The sequence below is a fragment of the Quercus robur genome, chromosome 7, assembly GCF_932294415.1.
Source record: "Quercus robur chromosome 7, dhQueRobu3.1, whole genome shotgun sequence".
In the NCBI taxonomy this organism is placed as follows: domain Eukaryota; kingdom Viridiplantae; phylum Streptophyta; class Magnoliopsida; order Fagales; family Fagaceae; genus Quercus; species Quercus robur.
The window spans coordinates 45,668,972-45,688,437 of NC_065540.1; the positions used below are offsets into that span (position 1 = coordinate 45,668,972).

Below are 19,466 nucleotides of genomic sequence, written 5' to 3' on the forward strand. Positions count from 1 at the left end.
ATGCAGAATTAAGTTGTATTAATAAGTCTTCTAAAAAAAAAGTTGTATTAATGAGGTGCCCGTCTATCTCAATTCTCAACCAACAACTGGGTCATTTCAACAAAAAAATAATAATAATAACAATTAGGTAATATATGTTTTTTTAGGCGAAAATACTATTTTGATCCCTACATTTTGCTGTAGCAATCAATTTGGTTTCTACCGTTAACTCACTAACTGAAAATGTATACGTGGCAAACGGTTTACATTGTTGGCACACACGAGACTAAAATAATAATATAAAATCAAATAATCAAATATTGAAAAAGCCACATAAGCATTTTAATAAAAAAGAAAATTCCATATCAAAACAAAAAAATTCTGATAAAATTAATTGAAAGAAAAAAAATAAAGGAAATGATTTTTTGAATAAAAAAATCCACAATTTCGTTCATTTTCTTTTATATTCTTCTTGTATTTTCTTACCTCCCAAACACAAAGCAATCTGAAAATCCCAACATAATGAAACCCTTTACTAAATTAAACACACAAATAGAACCCAGCAAACACCAATCATGAACAAACACTGAAAAGATCTCAACCTACCCAAACCATATCAATCCTTTCACCTCTCTAACAAATTCCACTTCGCTAGTACGTATAGGATATTATTATCCTTACCTATGGTGGCTAGCAAGTGAATGACGACAAAAGAAACACAAAAATACGCAATGGATAAGGGTAGATTTTGATTAAGGAAATCTTGAACTTTGTGGACAAATTTGGGATAATTTTTTGATGATTTTAATTTTATCCAAGAGTGCTCTACTGGTTTTTATACCAAAATTTACAACGCAATCTTCAGAAGAATAAGGACTAAGTGTAGAAAAGAGACGGAGAGACAAAAAGACAAAGAGAGCGAGTTTGTGAGAGAGAGGTCTGAGTGGGTTTGGGGAAATATATGAAAAGAGAAAGAATGGAAAAGAAAATTTGAGTGTAGATAATTGTGTGATTAGTGTTTGGTTTTAGATTGCTGTGTTTGTTGGGTATTGTGTTTGGTAACTGAGAAAATGCAAGAATACAAAAGTAAGTAAAAGAAATTGAAGATCTTTTTTAATTCACTTTCTTTATTTATTTTCTTTCAAATAATTTTTTTAGAATTTTTTTGGCTGACGTGGATTTTTTAAAAAAAAATGCTTACATGGCTTTTTTTAATGTTTAATTGTTTGATTTTATATTATTATTTTAGTCATGTGTGCACCAATAACGCAAACCGTTTGCCACATATGCATTTTCCGCTAGTGAGCTAACGGTAGGGACCAAATTAATTGCAAGTTGAAAATAACAGAGACCAAATTGACTGTTACCAAAATATAGGGACCAAATTGATTTAACACCAAAATGTAAGGACCAAAGTGGTGTTTTCGCCTTTTTTTTTTTATAAAGAATATGTATTGTTAAGTGTTTAAATGTTTGTGATGAATTTAGTTTAATTCATGGAGCAAAATATCAGTCTGGAATATTGCATATTTGTAATAAATGAATGTATATCAAACGTTGTGATATTTGGTTTGGAGAAGCATATTTTATTAGTTTGAAATAAATAATGTCCGTATTCTGTAATGGTAGTTTTTTTTTTTTTTTTTTTTTTTAGAATAGTAATGGTAGATATTCAAATCAAATAGAGCTCTTCCATCAAAAAATAAATAAATATTAAATAGCTCTATAATAGTTCTTTCTCAGTTTCCTTTTGTAGACATCAAAATTTTATGATGTATTCACAACTGTCAAATTGTTCATGATAAAATATTTGTGATCAAATTAATATTCAATTGATGACGTGGACGATTAGAAAATGTAATCAAGCCACGTGGCAACATCAAATGAAGAAAGCCATATGACAGCGTCAGAAGAAAAGACCTATATGGAAAATTCTTATTAAATGAAATACCAAATTAAATTCATAATTCAACTCTCAATAAATGCTGAGAGAAAATTCCAAATTAAATACTATTCAGTTGTCTATAAATAGAGGCTTCTCATATGAGAAAAAGGAAGATACTTAGAGAGAAAACACTACTGACACTGCCAAAATAGAGAGCTATCTCTAAAGTTCACAAGAATTCCATTGTTCATCAAGGCCTATTTCTACTTCTTCAAATCAAAGTGGGGATTCTCCTTTAATATAATCCGAGATCAAGCCAACGGCCCCTCGCATCAAATCAAGCACATTCAACTATTCATTCAACTTGGAGACATTAAAGCACGATTCAAGATCAAGTTTCATAGCCCCTTCGGATCGTAACGTTTCTTGGAGATCGAATCAAATGAATTTATTGTACTCTTTTATTGTAAAGATTCATACAGAGGATTGTACTCACATATATACAAATCAAATACAAATTGATTATTTGTTACACTATTTCGTGATCGTGTGATTCTTCTTTTACAAAAATTGTGTGTACACCTTTATAAAAATAAAAATAAAAACCCAAAAAAACCCAAAAAAAAAAAGGAATTCAAAGTTCTTCGAACACCTGACCATTCAATTGGGTATCCTTATCCCACTTAATTTCATTTTTATTTTGCATAAATTTGCTGCATATGCAGCCACAAATCAAAGTGTGTTGCATTTACAAAATCATTGCAGGTATGTTGGCTTTCAAGAGTCATTGGTATTAGATTTTATTTATCTTGATACTTACTAATTATCAAAAACATATTTCTTTATCTTGATACTTAACTAATTATCAAAAACATATTTCTTTATCTTGATACTTGAAAATCTAGATGAAGGATTCACACTTGATCCATCAAGACAAAATTAGAACTTGCAAGTGATTTTGTTACTAGTAAGAGACCGGATAGTTCGTAACTTGCAATTGATTTTGTTACCCATTTTTGTAGTCCAACTTACAATCGATTCTAATGAATCAATTTCTTGCATTTGGGAGAGTTTGCGACCAGTTAAATTAAGTGGCGACTATTTCTTTACCCATTTTTGGTCACTTGTAAATATAATAGAAGCCTTCTCATGAAATTAAGTGGTGACTATTTCGTTATCCATTTTTAGTTACCCATTTTTGGTCACTTGTAAATATAATAGTAGCCTTCCAATGTATCATGAGAGTTTGTGACTAGTTAAATTAAGCGGCGATTCCATGAATTCAACCAAAAAAAAGACCCTCATTGAAAACCCTTCATTGCAAGTCCCTTAGATTTGGGAGGTATATTCAAGATCGAATTTCTACCTTGAGATTCGCTACCACCAAAGGATTATTTTAAAAAATTCAAAAAAATCTTGGATCCTCTCAGGTTGAAATTCTCACATATACATTACTAATTTTCAATTTGAAAAATTACTGCCACGTCTTCATATTGATTCCATTGAGATGTTATTAGGTATATGAGTACATCATACCTCTTTAAGCCAATATGCACGGTTAACTTACTTATTTCAGAATACCATAGCCTAAATAATTAATAATTAAGTAGCTCAATTGTTTCATAGATAATATCAGTTGTTTGTGGTGTGCTATTGTGTTAAAACTTCATTCTCTCTTCCTTGTGTGTGTGCGCATGTGTTTGCTTTTCAAAAAATAAAATCCGCAACAATCATTTAATTAGAAACTCATTGAAGCATGGGTAAATTCACATATGACAGAAAAACCCGATGTTATCCGTTACTAACAGCGTTCTATATTCATAGAATTCACATGGACCTACGGCTTTTCTCTTTTTTTGGAGGCCAAGTGTGTACATGGCATCTAGTACATTCCACAACCCTGTACAATTCCTTAAATAAAGTACATTAAATTTCTCAATTAAATTTAAACACATCATATAGTTGCATTGAATTTAATTAAGAAACTAGTCGCTAACCCGTGCGTTGCACGGGATTGTTTTAAATCAAATGTTAACATGTTTAGGTTTAAACATCTCTCTAATTTCAACAATTGAAAGCTATCAACTCCAATATAAGATGAAAAATACAGCTTAAACATTTCTTGTGATGAAACAGTCAATTTTACACACAATATCATTAAAAATGAGATACATACAAATATTATGAAGTAATATATTATAATAATCATAATGTGCTCTTACATTTGGTTTAATAAGTATTACAAAAGAATCAATAAATCAAATAAATGTACAATTGCGCTTACATCTTAATATCAGTAAATTTACAACTAAAGATATTAAGATCGAGTCAAACTCAAATTGGCAAAATCCGCCACGAACTTTGTAATTCAACTAATTGGCACCTCTTGGTGTTTCCAATGGAGACATTCAAGATTCAAATCCAATAATCTCCAACTATCAAACAAATTGAAGTTGCATTAAAAAAAAAAACATAAAAAATCTATTCCCATTAAAATATTATATTAAGATAAATCCTATGATTGGCTATGTAAACAAATAGAAAAGATAGAAAAAGAAAAATAATTAGAGAAAATGAATGTCACAAATTGAGAGCTAAGGGGAGAGAGAGTGTGACAAGCCTATTAATGTAATCTCTTGACAAAGGGAAGAATCCGGATCTCCTTTAAAATTAATAAAATCAAACAACTATTATTATACTAAAAAAACCAAGTATTTCACAAATTAACCAAACCAAAAAAATTAAAAATAAGGATGGGAGATTAATCCAGAACTTTTTACTATTCTTTAGTGGAAAATCAAATTAGCAATGCATCAAAACCCAATCATCACTAAGATTATAGAACTTCTAGACCATACAATCATCACTGCAAATTACCTATCTAGTTAATTTGGACTTCTCACAACAATTGCACCAATAACAAATAGGATTTTGTCATATTTTCCTATTCAAATCACGGTTTCACGCATGTTTCATAAGGACGGGCCAATCAAACAACACTTCACCTCATGAATGTGAAACACCAAATTTAAATATTATAAGTTGGAAACTAAATGAAACTCACAAACATTCTACTTTTTGTACTTAAAAAACCCATACGCATCAACCACTGCAATCGGCTTTGATGCTTCAACAACCATGATAGCCCCTGGACATCATTCCAAATTTAGATGTTAGAGCAAATGGCTAACTACTTGAATGAGGACAATCTCATCAATACACAACTGTACATTTAAAATAAATTAAAAAAAAAAAGCACCTAACCATTATTATTGATCATAAATCTAGCCTAGAAGGAGAATAGCATCAAATATGTCCACCCCAAACATGCCCAAAATTGTGGAAGTCCTTGCAAATAATTTGAGCCTAACTTATTTAAGCATAACCCAACTTCAAATTCTAATGGATGTGGCTACGACTTATGACCCACAACCTCTAATTCTCCCTTTCTCATTTTATTTTTTATTTTTTGTAATACTACTCTTTGAAGAAGTCAACAATAAGTAAAATTAAACAAAGCAAGGAAAAAATATTTAAACTGTTAAATGGTAGGAAGTACAAAGCAACCAAGAAAGAAAATTAAACGGATACATGTATGATTCAAATAATTTGAGCCCAACTATTGATTTATTTTTAAAAATCCAATATATTAAAAATCTTCATGAAAAATAAGTATTCTATTAGTCTTCATCATGAAATTTAGAAATAAATAACAAAAGTGAGTATACACACAAAACAAATTCAATCTATCCAAGTTATATATAAAACACCAATACTAACTGTACTAAGGTGGAAAATGGTACTATCTTTTGTCATATTTAAATACAACATGACCTAAGACCTCAAAAGCTTATATGAAACATGTTTAAATGGTACCATATAGTTTTAGTCAAACATTAAGAATACAAAAGTCACAAATCTAGATATTTGTGGCATTTGTTTCAAGTTTATGCCAAACCAAAACTAAAGCCAAGCCCTACAAAAACACACAAAAATATACATTTAAATGCAAATTTGTTAAAAAATATATGGTAAAACTGCTTGGAGTCATTTAAGTACATACGATTAATGAAGCATACAAATAATTACCAGCATAGACAATTCAAAGAAAGCTTTTAAGAGCCTAAGACCAAGAACTTAATCTGAATAGAATAACAAAGCTTTCACCTAATATGATAGGTAACATAGTTGGGTTCGTAGATTGTAAATGGATTTTACATATTGATTGTTTGAAAGACATGGAGCATGTACTGTCATGTCATGTGTACTTGTTAGACATTGAGCATGCTCTGTCATGTATTCTATAATTGATTAGTAATGTGAATCAAGCTTGAATTCAAGTCAATGAGTATCTATATACTAAACAAAAGGGAGAAAAGAAAATTCGTACCAAGACAAAATGATAGAAAATTAAGTGAATCTTAGCTTTTCTTGTCTACGTTCCTACTTTCAAATAGGGATTAAAACCAAGAAAGCAATTCTACAAAAAGAAGTACATCACAGATTAAAAAAAAAAAAAAAAAAAAAATCTAAAATAAACCATGTGCTAAATGGACATTATATACTGCCAAGACCATGTATATACTGTGTAAGAAGAACATCTCCATTTACAATTTTTGGACTTAATTCTAGAGAAGGAACAAAACAATCAAGTATTTTATCAAACAATTTTTGTGCATATAACAGAGAATCTAGTTAATTAAGCCCTCAACTCCACACCAAAATAATAAAGCAATATTTTTTAGAGGGGTGATTGGCAGAGAGAGACAAACAAATCAAAGTTTCAGAGAAACAAAATAGTCAAACACTGAATTAGAAGGTCAAATCAAGGTGACCTAATTCTGGTTGCTAAACAAAAGATTTGATTGCTCCTATTAAATCAGACTATCAAACATTTGACCACAAATCTATGAAAACTATTAGTGGTGAGCAAAGGCTTATAGTTGATTTCATAGTCCCATACACTACCCAAAAGAAAATTCACAGGTTTTTGGACCCAAAAGTACCACCACCTACCCCATTGGAAATGGAGGCACTGGCATTTGTTGCATCCCTGGCATTGGATTGTGTAAGTGAAAGTGTACTTCACCCCTCAATGACTAAGGTTGCAAACAACCTACAAAGTGCCTTGGAAGGGATTTTGGAAGGGCAAGGTGATTGCTGGGGGCAAAAGGATGGTATGTAACACTACAGTGTGTGCAGCTGAGGTAAAAGGAATTAGATGGGCAGTTTTATTGAGTCAAGAACTAAATTTGAGGAAAGTAGTAACTGAAGGAGACTTAAAAGATTTGTATCAATGCTATTAACAAAACTTTGAAAGGGAAAGGCCTATCTCTGTTCCTTGGCAAGCTATATGTATTGTAGACAGTAGAAGACACTTGTGATATGGCTAAAAAGTTGAATCCAATGGCATTCTCTTGGATAAATCGTGAAGCTAATCTAGCAGCTCATTACTTAGCCAAATGGGTTCTCAATAATAGGTGGCAGGGGTTTGTTAATGAATAGTCCTTACCCTGATCAGTTTGTGAATGTGATCAAGAAGGATACTTTGAATGAATAGTATTTAACCTGATCAGTTTCTATTTATCTATTGAAGCTTGCCTGGCATTTCAAAAAAAAAAAAAAAAATCCTTGGATTCGTGGGTGGATTTGGATCATAAAGAGTGTTCATTTAAAGATTAATTAGGTTAACTATGGTTAAACCAACTGAACCTTAATGTGTCTGTGGCTTTTCTCACGGCAAGAATAATAACTTGATGTTAATAGTTTTCATATGTCTTTGATAATCCTAATGTAGTCTTCAGGTTGTTCCTTTGAAGCATTTGACCACAAATATACAATAAAACTTGGAGGATGCCTAATGTCAACACTATCTTTATAAGCCATGCCTCGAAGCCCAAGCCCCCTTTTTTACAGTTTGGCTCAGGCATTTTGTCGAACATTTTGAGGGTGGTGAAGGGTTGGCCTCTCTTCTCTTGTCATGCATAAAGAACTATCATAGCCTACTGGTTTCCATTATTTATTTCAAGCATTCCACCATTAAAAATAAAAATAAAAAACCATATCTAGTAAAGCGGAAAAAATTACATAACAGAAAGTCTTTGTTTGTAGACTTCTCAACCTAAAACAAAGATATCAAAAATTGATATCATAGAACACAGGTGTTGCAACCAAATAGACAGCCAAAATAAATCTCTACGTGCATAATGAACATACCCAATTTTTGGGTTTTCCCGATCTAGAACATCCCCAAAAGAACTCAGGACATATCCAAAAGAAGCAGTGCTCCAATTAAATAACCCAGCAGTAAAAAATTCAACACTCCAACAAAAATGATTTAGAAAGTAAATGTAACGTAACAACCATCCACACCACAGCACGAAAAAGGCAGAAACAAACGTAGAAAGGAAAAAAAAACCATCAAGCAAAAGAATAGAGCACAAAAGAAATTAGGATGTAGGGATACCTCAACTGAATCACCCGGCTTATGTCAGTATTTATATGGATGTGAGGAGATGAAGGAAGACAGAGAGGCTGCCGTTAGAAGCGAAAATAGAAGCTGAAACCGTAGAACAGGAAGATGAAACCGTGAGTGAAATAGTAGAACAGAAGCTGAAATCGTGATATGGGGTGGATGAAACAAAACGTGAAATGATAGAACAGAAGCTGAAACAGGTGGGGTAGGGGAAGGAACTAAACCTGAAAAGGAAAGGCATAAGTTGTAACCGTGAAAAGCATTCAAGTTTGACAAAAGGAGTTAGCTGAAAAGGCTTTGGGTGTGGGCTGGAATTTAAAGTAGAGATAGGGCTCCATGTAACAGAAGGAAGGGGAATATTATATGTTGTAATCGTGAAAAGTAATTAGGTTTGACAAAGAGAGTTAGCTTAAGGCTGTGTTTGGTTGCCGTAAAACGTTTTCCGGAAAATACATATTTTCCGGAAATGCTAATTTCTGGAAAAGGAAAATATTTCTGTGTGTTTGGTTGTATTTCAAAAAATTTTCCGGAAAATATTTTCTAGTGTTTGGAAAAGAAGAAAGGAAAACACAAATCAGAAAACACAACCCAGAAAACACATCCAGAAAACCCAGAAAACACAAATCGAAGGCGATCTCGTCGGCGCGATCGCGTTCGCGAGATCGCGATCTCGCCGGCGCGATCGCGTTCGCGAGATCGCGATCTCGCCGGCGCGATCGCGTTCGCGAGATCGCGATCTCGCCGGCGCGATCTCACCTTCACATCCAGAAAACCCAGAAAACACAAATCGAAGGCGATCTCGCCGGCGCGATCGCGTTCGCGAGATCGTGATCTTGCCGGCGCGATCTCGCTAAGGCGAGATCGCGCGAAGGCGAGATCTCGCTAAGGCGAGATCGCGCGAAGGCGAGATCGCGATCAACGTCGCGATCTCGCGACGGCGCGATCTCGTGTTCGCGAGATCGCGGTCGACGCTTCGCGAGATCGCGCCGTCGATCGCGATCTCGATCCGGCGCGATCTCGCGAACGACGCTTCGCGAGATCGCGCCGTCGATCGCGATCTCGATCTGACGCGATCTCACGAAGGCGAGATCGCGATCGACGCTTCGCGAGATCGCGATCGACGGCACGATCTCGCGAAGCGTCGATCGCCGTCGTCGGACTGGTCTTAGGACTGGAGATCGGCGCGGACTGGTCTTCTCCCTCGCGCGCGCGCGCACTGGTCTTCTCCCTCGCGCGCGCGCGCTCTCTCTCTCTCTCTCTCTTTTCCGGAAATCCTTTGAAGTGAAAATAGAGCCGGTAATTGATTTCCGTGGTCAAAGGCCTTTTTTTTCGGTCAACGGATTTCAATTTCCGGAAAATAGAATTTTCCGAACCAACCAAACACACCTATTTTCCGGAAAATCATTTCCGGAATGCGTTTGAAGTCGATTCAAACGCAGCCTAAAAGACTTTGGGTGTGGGCTTGGGTTTTATAGTGGATTTAAAGGTATAAGAAGTGGACTTTAAAGTAGAGATAAGGCTGGAAATTGAATTAAAAATTGGCAAAAAATATTTTCAAATTGAATTAAAAATTTAGAAAAAAGGATGAGAATGACATAGCTGCTGACATGGCTCAATGCGAGCGTAGTAACATTAAATGCTACACTTCAACTTTTAGTAATATATAGAGGATTTAAATGTATAAGAAGTGGACTTTAAAGTAGAGATAAGGCTGGAAATTGAATTAAAAATTGGCAAAAAATATTTTCAAATTGAATTAAAAATTTAGAAAAAAGGATGAGAATGACATGGCTGCTGACATGGCTCAATGTGAGCGTAGTAACATTAAATGCTACGCTTCAGCTTTTAGTAATATATAGAATATAGATTATAATACTGCTTATGCTTCATTGATAAATGGCATGCAAGCATGTGGTTGTAGTTAATTGAAAAACGTAATATAATGCATTTACAAAATCATACTTAAAGCTTTACACAAAAACATTACTCATTGAAATCGGCCACTGCTTAAAAACCAATGGTGCCCGGGCTTCATATTTTAATCCCAATATGTGATTTGGAACCCTTTAATCTCAACTTCACTCGTGACATTATTCCCTAAGAAATATAATTCAGGCAATCATTTACATAAAGCAAACAGGACAGTTAATCCTGCGTTCTATCTGACAAAATACACATTTGCTCAACTCATTGTTACCTACTTTGTGTTAATATAAGCTCGTTCAACATTTATTTTTCATAAGTAAAAAGGTTTTATTAATAACAAGAATCGAGTCACCCAATAACAATAACCGAGTCACACAAGTATACAAGATGTATATGACTAAGGACCATACACAAATTACATAATTCTATCAAATTAGTAATCGAATAAAAATAAGCATGTTCAACATTATGCATCTATAATAACCCCCATTGAATTCACAATACAACATTAAATCAAACAAAATCCTACCCTTCCATATCTAATAATCATACCTTAGGTGTTCTCATCATGATGCAAAACTTGGAGATGACTTCAATTTCTTTGGTGGTGGGTTCCCTCCCGAGATCAGCACATATGAGTAGAAGCAGAGCATTGCAACACTTTTTAAGGACAAAAACACAGAATACAGTTAGATTCAAAATAGATTCTAGAAATTGAACTCTCTTTTCAAAAGAAAAAAACATTGGCAGTCAGATATTGCGATACCTAATAGCAGCATAAAAACCTGTTGGAAATACTTTCTTTCTCTGCATCCACAATACAATTATAAAGTTAGAAACAATGAATCAACTAGCTAATGAGTAAGATGAATTTTCTGCTCATGTGATGTAATACCAATGAGTAGCTCTGAAATTCTTCCAAAGAAGTGCCGCTGAGAGTGCTACAAAATTAGAGGTGATGATGCTGAAAATATCACCAATAGGTAACACAGCACTCGCGACTCAAAGTGAACCTGCACAACAAAATAACAGAAGACCTTAGAGAGCACTAGTGTGGTGTCGGCCAAATACTCTCCGAAGGTCAAGTTAGAATTATTCTCACAACTCTAGAGTGCTAGAGGGGGTAAATTATGCGTACTTTCACTTGCGAGGGTATTGGGGTTTTTATAGTAGTAGATGATCGGCTACTCCTCCTTGGTGTGGAAGTCTTTTCCTTATAGAACTCCACTTGAATATTTCCGAGCGTGGTGAGCAAGGTCTTTCCTTGTAGAAGAGATCTACTTTCAGTGCGCGTATCTTCTAGAGTCCCCCTTGTGCTAGGATTTCCATTTTGGGATTCTAGGGTGATTCTGAAGTGAGTGATAGAGACCTTAGATCAAGGACCCTTACTATACATCAGTGATGGGCTTTAATGAGCGTTGGACCATCCCCATATCGGCCCAACAATCCAAATCCGTCAGGCCCATTACCACGGCCCGTCAGGCTTATATTTTATCCTCTTCAGTTGCCCCCTTCACCCCAAGGGTCCATCAATTTAGAACAAAGGAACCATGGGGTGACGACCCAAAGTTAAGGGCGTGACGGATAATTTATTATGACGGAATGAGACCAATGAGTATTAAAGCAGAGGATTTGAGGTTACAACTACAACGGGTTGACGGGTTCGTGCAAGTTAAGATGACAGTGCCAGCGAGGAAACCGTCGTCCACACCAACTTCTGACAGGCTGGAAGAAAGTCATTAATGATGATGACACGCGTCGTAATTTGATTGGGTTTTATCTCGGATCGAAGCGTCGCTTCGGCTTCCGTGCATCCTCCTTATAAATAATAGAGTCTGCCTTCTCATTTCTCCATTTTCAGCAAAAATTCACCTGTCAGAGCTCACCCATCACACCTGTCAGAACTCATCCGTCATACTTGTCAGAGGCTGAACCGTCTAGTTGCTTCGATCGTCAGCGTCGTACTTCCTCAAATTTGGTAAGTGCTTTTTTTCCCAAGACCAATTTTGTTTTAATTCACCTTATATCCACACCCGTTACGAATATATAGACCCGTCAGAGTCTTAGGTTTTTGTCGTTTCGTGTAGGAAATGTCTAGTGCATCCAGTAATCAGTTGGTTGTCCGTGACGGGTTGGATTACGAGGAAGTATATCCGTCCGGTCACAAAGAACAAGAGAGTCCAGGCGATGATAGGAGTCCGTCTTCCTCCTCCTCGTCCTCAACATATGAGGACACGGAGGTGGTTGAACAAGAAGAGGGCTTTGATGACGGTGAGGAACAGATTGTTAGATCCGTCGTCGGTGCTGATGGGCTCAGGGAGTTCGTCATGCTACCAGAGTGGACGGTGAATTACTTCATGTCTATCATCAAAGAAAAGCACTTCAAAACATTTAGAGATAACTATCAAATTCCAGACAATATTTCCATCCGTCTACCACATAAATCAGAGAGATGTTATTATGAAGGGGTAGAGGGTGTCGGGGTATATGAGCAAATGTTGAAGGCCGGACTCAGGTTCCCACTGAGTTCACTTCACCGTGAGCTCCTCCGATATTTAGGACTATCCGTGAACCAGATCTCCCCTAATGCCTGGAGGGTCTTCATAGCGATGGAGATCCTGTACGGTGCAATGTTCGACGGAGCCAAGAGGCTGACGGTTAGGGAGTTCCTTCATTGCTACCATCTGGACGAAATTGATAGGTCCAGGGGAATATATAGCTTCGTCCCCAAGAGTCCGCTATTGAAGGTCATCTATGACACGCCGGACTCGAATAGGGATTGGAAAAGTCGTTACTTCTTTCTAGAGGGTGACAGTTGGATGTGTCGTCTAGGAGACACGGATTATATGCCCGTTGACACGACTTGGGGCATATTACACCCGTCTAGTATGGACCATCCTAAAAATTTAATTTTATTTCATTATATATGTTTTTAACCTAATTTAACCGCCCTTCCTCCTTTGCAGTTAGACGATGCCCCCAAGTGGACATTAAGGTGTTCGCCTTCCTTGAAATTTTTTTTTCAAAGACCCAGCCGGAGGAAAGGACTTGGGCAAAATTGGTGTCGCTTAAGACCATCCATTGGTATTGTGACGGACCAGAACCAACGCCAGCTGCCGTTAAGTATGAGGAACAGATTAGAAGGCGTAAGTCCATCATCCTATTCTTGATAATTTCCGTATCTTGTTTTGATAGCTAATATTGTTTGTCCACTTTTCAGAAATGGACGACGCCAAGAGGAGAGCTTTGATCAGATCCAAAGCTGCAAAGAAGACCGGCGATGTTGCTCCCCCCGGGACGGGTCCAAGCAATCCGTCTGTCAAGAGGAAACCGCAGCCCAAAGGGGACCGTCAGGCAAAGAAGGCCAAAGTGTCCTTGGAGCCCGTCGTGGGGCTTATGGCAGAGTCTACGAAGACGGCCACTCCAATTAAGCACGGGGTCGGTAAGGGCCTCATGAAGGGGCCGTCAAAGGATCAAGAGAAGCCGCCCGTCCTTCTTCGGGAGGATTCTAAGCATGCCTTAGAACAGATTTCCTCCATTATGTCGGCGGAGGATTATGAAGACCTAGGCAACCATTCGACGGAGGCCATGGGTGAGACAGCCCGTTTACTTTACCAATGCTAATTACTTTTTTTTTTTTGTCCACACTTCATTTCACCATTATTATTTTTTAGGCAATGATCATGATGAAGGGGATGATGGGACGGTGCCTCAGCCATGAGACGGCTCTGGATCATGTACGGGCGAAAGCAGAGCAGACGGAGGACGAGCTTAATCAGTTGCGAAATTGGAAACCCAAGATGGAGAAGAAGCTTGAACTTTCAGAGAAGGCAAGGAAAAATCTTGAACAGGCGACAGAAGAGGCGAAGAAGGCTCTTGAAAATAAGGACAAGGAGATACAAGACCTGAAGAATGAGGTCCATCTGGCTAAGGACGTTGTGGTTCGTGAGTACCGTGACTCTGACGCCCTGATTTCTGAACTAGGGGACTCCTTCCTTCAAGGCTTCGAGGATGCCATCCGTCAGGTCAAGCAAGCTTATCCAGACTTGGACGTTTCAAAGTTCAAGGTTGAAGACCTAGCTCAGACATCCGTCATGCCTGCGGCTTCAGAGAATACAGACGATCTCTTTGCTGATGACAATGTCCTTGGTGACGGGGATTCAGCACCAGCAAAAGTTGTACAAGTTCAGCCTGATACGGAGACGGTCCCTCAGTCTGTCGTTAATGAGGACCAAGTTCAGTAGCTAGATTTTTTTTTTTTTTTTTTAATTTTTTTTAATGCATTTGGAGAACAATTTTCATCCGTTGCTGATGATATGTAAACATTGCCTTTTAAGGGCTTATTTTTTGTCGAATGCATCCGTTCATTCCGTTTTATATGCTGAATGTTTTAATTTAATTTGGTGCTTGAATTCTGTTATTGTGGAACCTGTTTACACCCGTCTCATTATTGGTATCTCTTTTCATTGGATCCGTCATGTATGGGGATGGTTTCTGTCAGAAGAATTCATTTTTGGGAGACCCGTCCACCTTGTGGGATAATTTTAAGTCCGTCCACATGTTGCAGACATATTTTGTATCCGTCCACGTTGGACTGAATCTTCATCCTCTTGGGACGATCCGTCCACTTTGTGGACTTGTTTTGTATCCGTCCACGTTGGATTTTAAATTTTCATCCTCTTGGGATGACCCGTCCATTTTGTGGACTTGTTTTGTATCTGTCCACGTTGGACATTAAATTTTCATCCTCTTGGGATGATCCGTCCATTTTGTGGACTTGTTTTGTATCCGTCCACGTTGGACATTAAATTTTCATCCTCTTGGGATGATTCGTCCACTTTGTGAACTAGTTTTGTATCCGTCCACGTTGGACATTAAATTTTCATCCTCTTGGGATGATCCGTCCACTTTGTGGACTAGTTTTGTATCCGTCCACGTTGGACTTTAAATTTTTATCCGCTTGGGATGACCCGTCCACTTTGTGGACTTGTTTTGTATCTGTCCACATTGGACTTCAAGTCGTCATCCTCTTAGGATGATTCGTCCACTTTGTGGACACTGTAACATATAATAAAAAATCCATGTAGAAAATCAAAGCTGTATCTGATTATTCTTCTTAAAAGAAAATGCGTAGGGAAAAGTACCTGCCCCCTTGGGCTTAAAAAGGCACAAAAAGATTGTAGCAAAAATAGTTGAAGAAAAACTAATAATTGTAGTAAAAATTTAAGTAAACTGGGCAATTGGGATCGTTGCTGTTCGCCGTGTTATTACTACTGGTAGTACTTTCTCAAGTGCTCGGCATTCCATGGATGTGGCAGCTTCTTTCCGTCTATCGTCTCCAGGTGGTAGGTGCCTTTCCTTTGCCATGACGTAACTCAGTAAGGTCCTTCCCAATCGGGGCCGAGCTTTCCTTGTGTAGGGTCTCTAGTGGCACCCATGACCTTTCTGAGTATGAGATCTCCAACTTGGAAGTCTCTGTGTCGGACTCGAGAGTTGTAGTGTTTGGCCATGCGATCCTGGTATCTAGCGAGCCTTTGTTCCGCCGCCGACCTAATCTCGTCTACCAGGTCCAGCTGTAGCCGTATTGCTTCGTCATTCTTACTCTCGTCATGGTTGTGAACCTTGTAACTTGTGAGCCCAACCTCGGCCGGGCTGACCGCCTCGCTCCCGTACGTAAGTCAGAATGGTGTCTCTTCTGTGGAGGTCCTCGCCATCGTCCTGTATGCCCATAGTATGCTTGGCAATTCTTCAGGCCATATGCCTTTTGCCCCCTCGAGCCGAGTCTTGATAATTTTAAGCAAGGATCGGTTTGTGACTTCAACCTGGCCATTCGCCTGAGGATGGGCGGGGGATGAGTAGTGGTTCTTTATCCCTAGCTGTGAGCAAAAATCCCGGAAGTAGTCGTTGTCGAACTGCCTCCCATTATCCGAGACAAGGACTCTAGGAATACCAAACCTGCATATGATGCACCTCCAGACAAAACTTCGTATGTTCTTCTCCGTAATGGTGGCCAAAGCTTCCGCTTCTACCCATTTTGTAAAATTGTCAATACCCACTACCAGGAACTTCAGCTGTCATACCGCTGTTGGGAAAGGTCCCATAATGTCTAGTCCCCACTGAGCGAACGGCCATGGAGCCGTCATCGGCCACTGAGCGAACTGATGATGCTGAATCTTTGGCATTTGTCACAGCTTTTGACATAAGCCTCGGCATCCTTCTGCATGGTTTGCCAGTAATACCCAGCTCGCACCAGCTTGTGCACCAACGACCTCGACCCCGAATGGTTTCCGCAGATTCCTTCGTGTACCTCCCTCATCACGTAGTCTGCCCCTTCGGCACCCAAGCATCTTAAATATGGACGGGAGAAACCTCTTTTGTATAGGACGTCTTTTATCAAGACGAACCTTGCCGCCTGGACCTTCAGTTTTCTTGTTGCCTCCTTCTCGTTTGGTAATACCCCGTTCTTTAAGTATGAAACCAACGGTGTGGTCCAGGTGCTTTCGGAGCATATCTCTTGCATGTTGCAGAGATCTATTAGTGGAGAAAACTGAACAAAAGAGAGTACATTACCCAGGGTTATCATATGCTCTGCTGAAGCGGTTTTGGCTAGACGGTCGGCGTGCTCATTTTCTCCCCTAGGGATTTGGATGATCTTGGCTTCCAGGTCGTCGACTCTTGCCCTTACTTGATCAAGGTATCTCTTCATCCTTTCACCCTTGCATTCATAGTCTCCGTTCACTTGATTGGTCACGACCTGAGAGTCGCAGTAAATGACTACCTTCGTGGCTCCTGCGGCTTTGGCGAGGTCGAGGCCCGCTACTACTGCTTCGTATTCCGCTTCATTGTTGGTGGTGGGGAAGTCGAGACGGACCATACATTCAATCTTGTCTCCTTCAGGTGACAGCAGTACGATGCCGGCTCCCCCAGCTCGTCTATTGGATGATCCGTCAGTATATATGCTCCACTGAGGGGATTCTTCTACCCCCTTGTCTTCATCATGAGTAAACTCTGCTATGAAGTCGGCTACGATCTGTCCTTTGATGGCTGTCCGTGGGCGGTACTTGATATCAAATTCGCTCAACTCTATAGCCCACAATGTCAATCGACCCGCAGCTTCAGGATTACTCATCGCCCTTCGTAAGGGCTTGTCGGTCATTACGTTCACCGTATGGGCTTGAAAGTATGGCTTGAGCTTGCGAGCCGCCGTGACTAATGCAAAGGCAAGTTTTTCCATAGGCGGGTATCCTTCTTCGGCACTGCGGAGCGCCCGGCTGGCGTAGTATACGGGCTTCTGTACCCTGTCCTCTTCTCTGAGTAAGGCCGCGCTGACTGCGACAGGGGAGACAGCCAGGTAGAGGAAGAGTTCTTCACCTGGTTGCGAGGGGCTCAGCAACGGTGGTGAAGATAGATAGGCTTTTAACTCCTCGAATGCTCGCTGACACTCGTCCATCCACTCGAAAGACTTCTTTAACGTTCGAAAGAAGGGCAAGCACTTGTCTGTGGCTCTCGACACGAATCTATTTAATGCTGCTATCTTGCCGTTGAGGCTTTGTACTTCCTTCACATTTCTCGGGGGAGCCATCTCTATTATGGCTCGGATCTTGTCCAAGTTGGCCTCAATCCCTCTCTGAGATACCATGAATCCTAGGAATTTTCCCGCCGTCACGTCGAAGGCGCACTTTCCCGAATTGAGCTTCATGTTATAGGATCGAAGCGTGCCGAATGTTTCTCTAAGGTCTTCCAGGTGATCTTCCTCATTTTGGCTCTTCACTAGCATGTCATCGACATAGACCTGGACATTTCTCCCGATTTGCTGCGCGAACATCTTGTTCATCAGCCTTTGGTACGTTGTGCCCGCATTTTTTAGGCCGAATGGCATTACTTTGTAGCAGAAGAGGCCTTGACTGGTCACGAACGAAGTCTTCTCTTAATCAGCTTCATGCATTTGGATCTGGTTGTAACCCAAGAAAGCATCTATGAAGCTTAGTAACTGGTGTTGAGCCGTCGAGTTTACTAGGACGTCGACCCTTGGAAGGGGATAGCTATCTTTGGGACATGCTTTGTTAAGATCGGTGAAGTCCACGCACATCCGCCACTTACCGTTCACTTTTTTAACCATTACTACGTTTGCCAGCCAATCGGGGCAGTAGACTTCCCTAATGAAGCTCGCCTCTTGTAGTTTGCGGACTTCTTTCGCTATTGCTTGATCTTGTTCTGGGGCGAACACTCTCTTCTTCTGTTAGACGGGTGAAAAGGATGGCGATACATTCAATTTGTGTACCATGACCGAGGGGTCTATTCCTGGCATGTCGTCATGACTCCAGGCGAACACATCTTGATTGCTCCTCAGGAAAGTTATTAGCTCTTGACGGATTGCGGGATTAGCGAGCGTTCCGATCTTGGTTGTTCGGTCAGGATTGGAGCTGTCAAGAGTTATCTCCTCTAGTTTCTCTGTTGGTTCCATCACCGTACGGTACTCTTCTATGTTCAAGGCCTGGATTTGGTCTTCTATCTCCATCATGGCAACATAGCATTCCCGTGTGGCCATTTGACTTCTGCGCAGCCCTTCCACTCCATAATCCGTAGGGAATTTGATCATCAGGTGGTAAGTTGAGGTTACCGCCTTCCACGAGTTGAGCGTGGGTCGTCCGAGGATAGCGTTGTAGGCAGACGAGCAATCGACCACTAGGAATGTTATGTCCTTGGTGATTTGCTGGGGATAATCGCCTGCCATCACAGATAATGTGATCGCGCCCAAAGGGAATACCCGGCTTCCTCCGAAACCAACGAGCGGGGCGTTCGTCGGAATTAATCGCTCCTTATCAATCCTCATTTGCTGGAACGCCGGATAATATAAGATATCGGCTGAGCTGCCGTTGTCGACCAACACCCGGTGCATGTTGTAGTCTCCGGCCCGTATGTTGACGACGAGCGCATCGTCATGTGGATGGTGTAGGCGTCGTGCATCTTCTTCTGAGAACCCGATAATGGGGCCTTCTCTTCTTGCTATCTTCGGCACGGTGCCCGTCAGCTGAACGCTCTGTACCATCCGGAGATACGTTTTGCGAGCCTTTTTTGAAGACCTGGCTGCAGCTGTTCCTCCGACTATCATCCTTATGTCCCCTATGGGGGGTCTTGGTTGCTCGTTCTCTCGTCGAGGGTGCTGTTCTTGTGGGGGTGGATCTGTTCTCTCCTTGCTGA

The 19,466-nt window shown here is 39.6% G+C and overlaps 2 long non-coding RNA genes across 2 annotated transcripts; both read right to left on the minus strand.

Moving 5' to 3' along the window:
* Positions 1–4,618: 4,618 nt before the first annotated feature.
* Positions 4,619–8,746, minus strand: LOC126693662 (uncharacterized). The gene is made up of 2 exons (XR_007645457.1): positions 8,331–8,746; positions 4,619–5,012 (listed from the first exon to the last, which is right to left on the minus strand). It is a non-coding gene; the product is annotated as an uncharacterized LOC126693662 (long non-coding RNA).
* Positions 8,747–10,688: 1,942 nt separating this feature from the next.
* On the minus strand, positions 10,689–11,073 carry LOC126693666 (uncharacterized). The gene is made up of 2 exons (XR_007645461.1): positions 11,032–11,073; positions 10,689–10,925 (listed from the first exon to the last, which is right to left on the minus strand). It is a non-coding gene; the product is annotated as an uncharacterized LOC126693666 (long non-coding RNA).
* Positions 11,074–19,466: the final 8,393 nt, after the last annotated feature.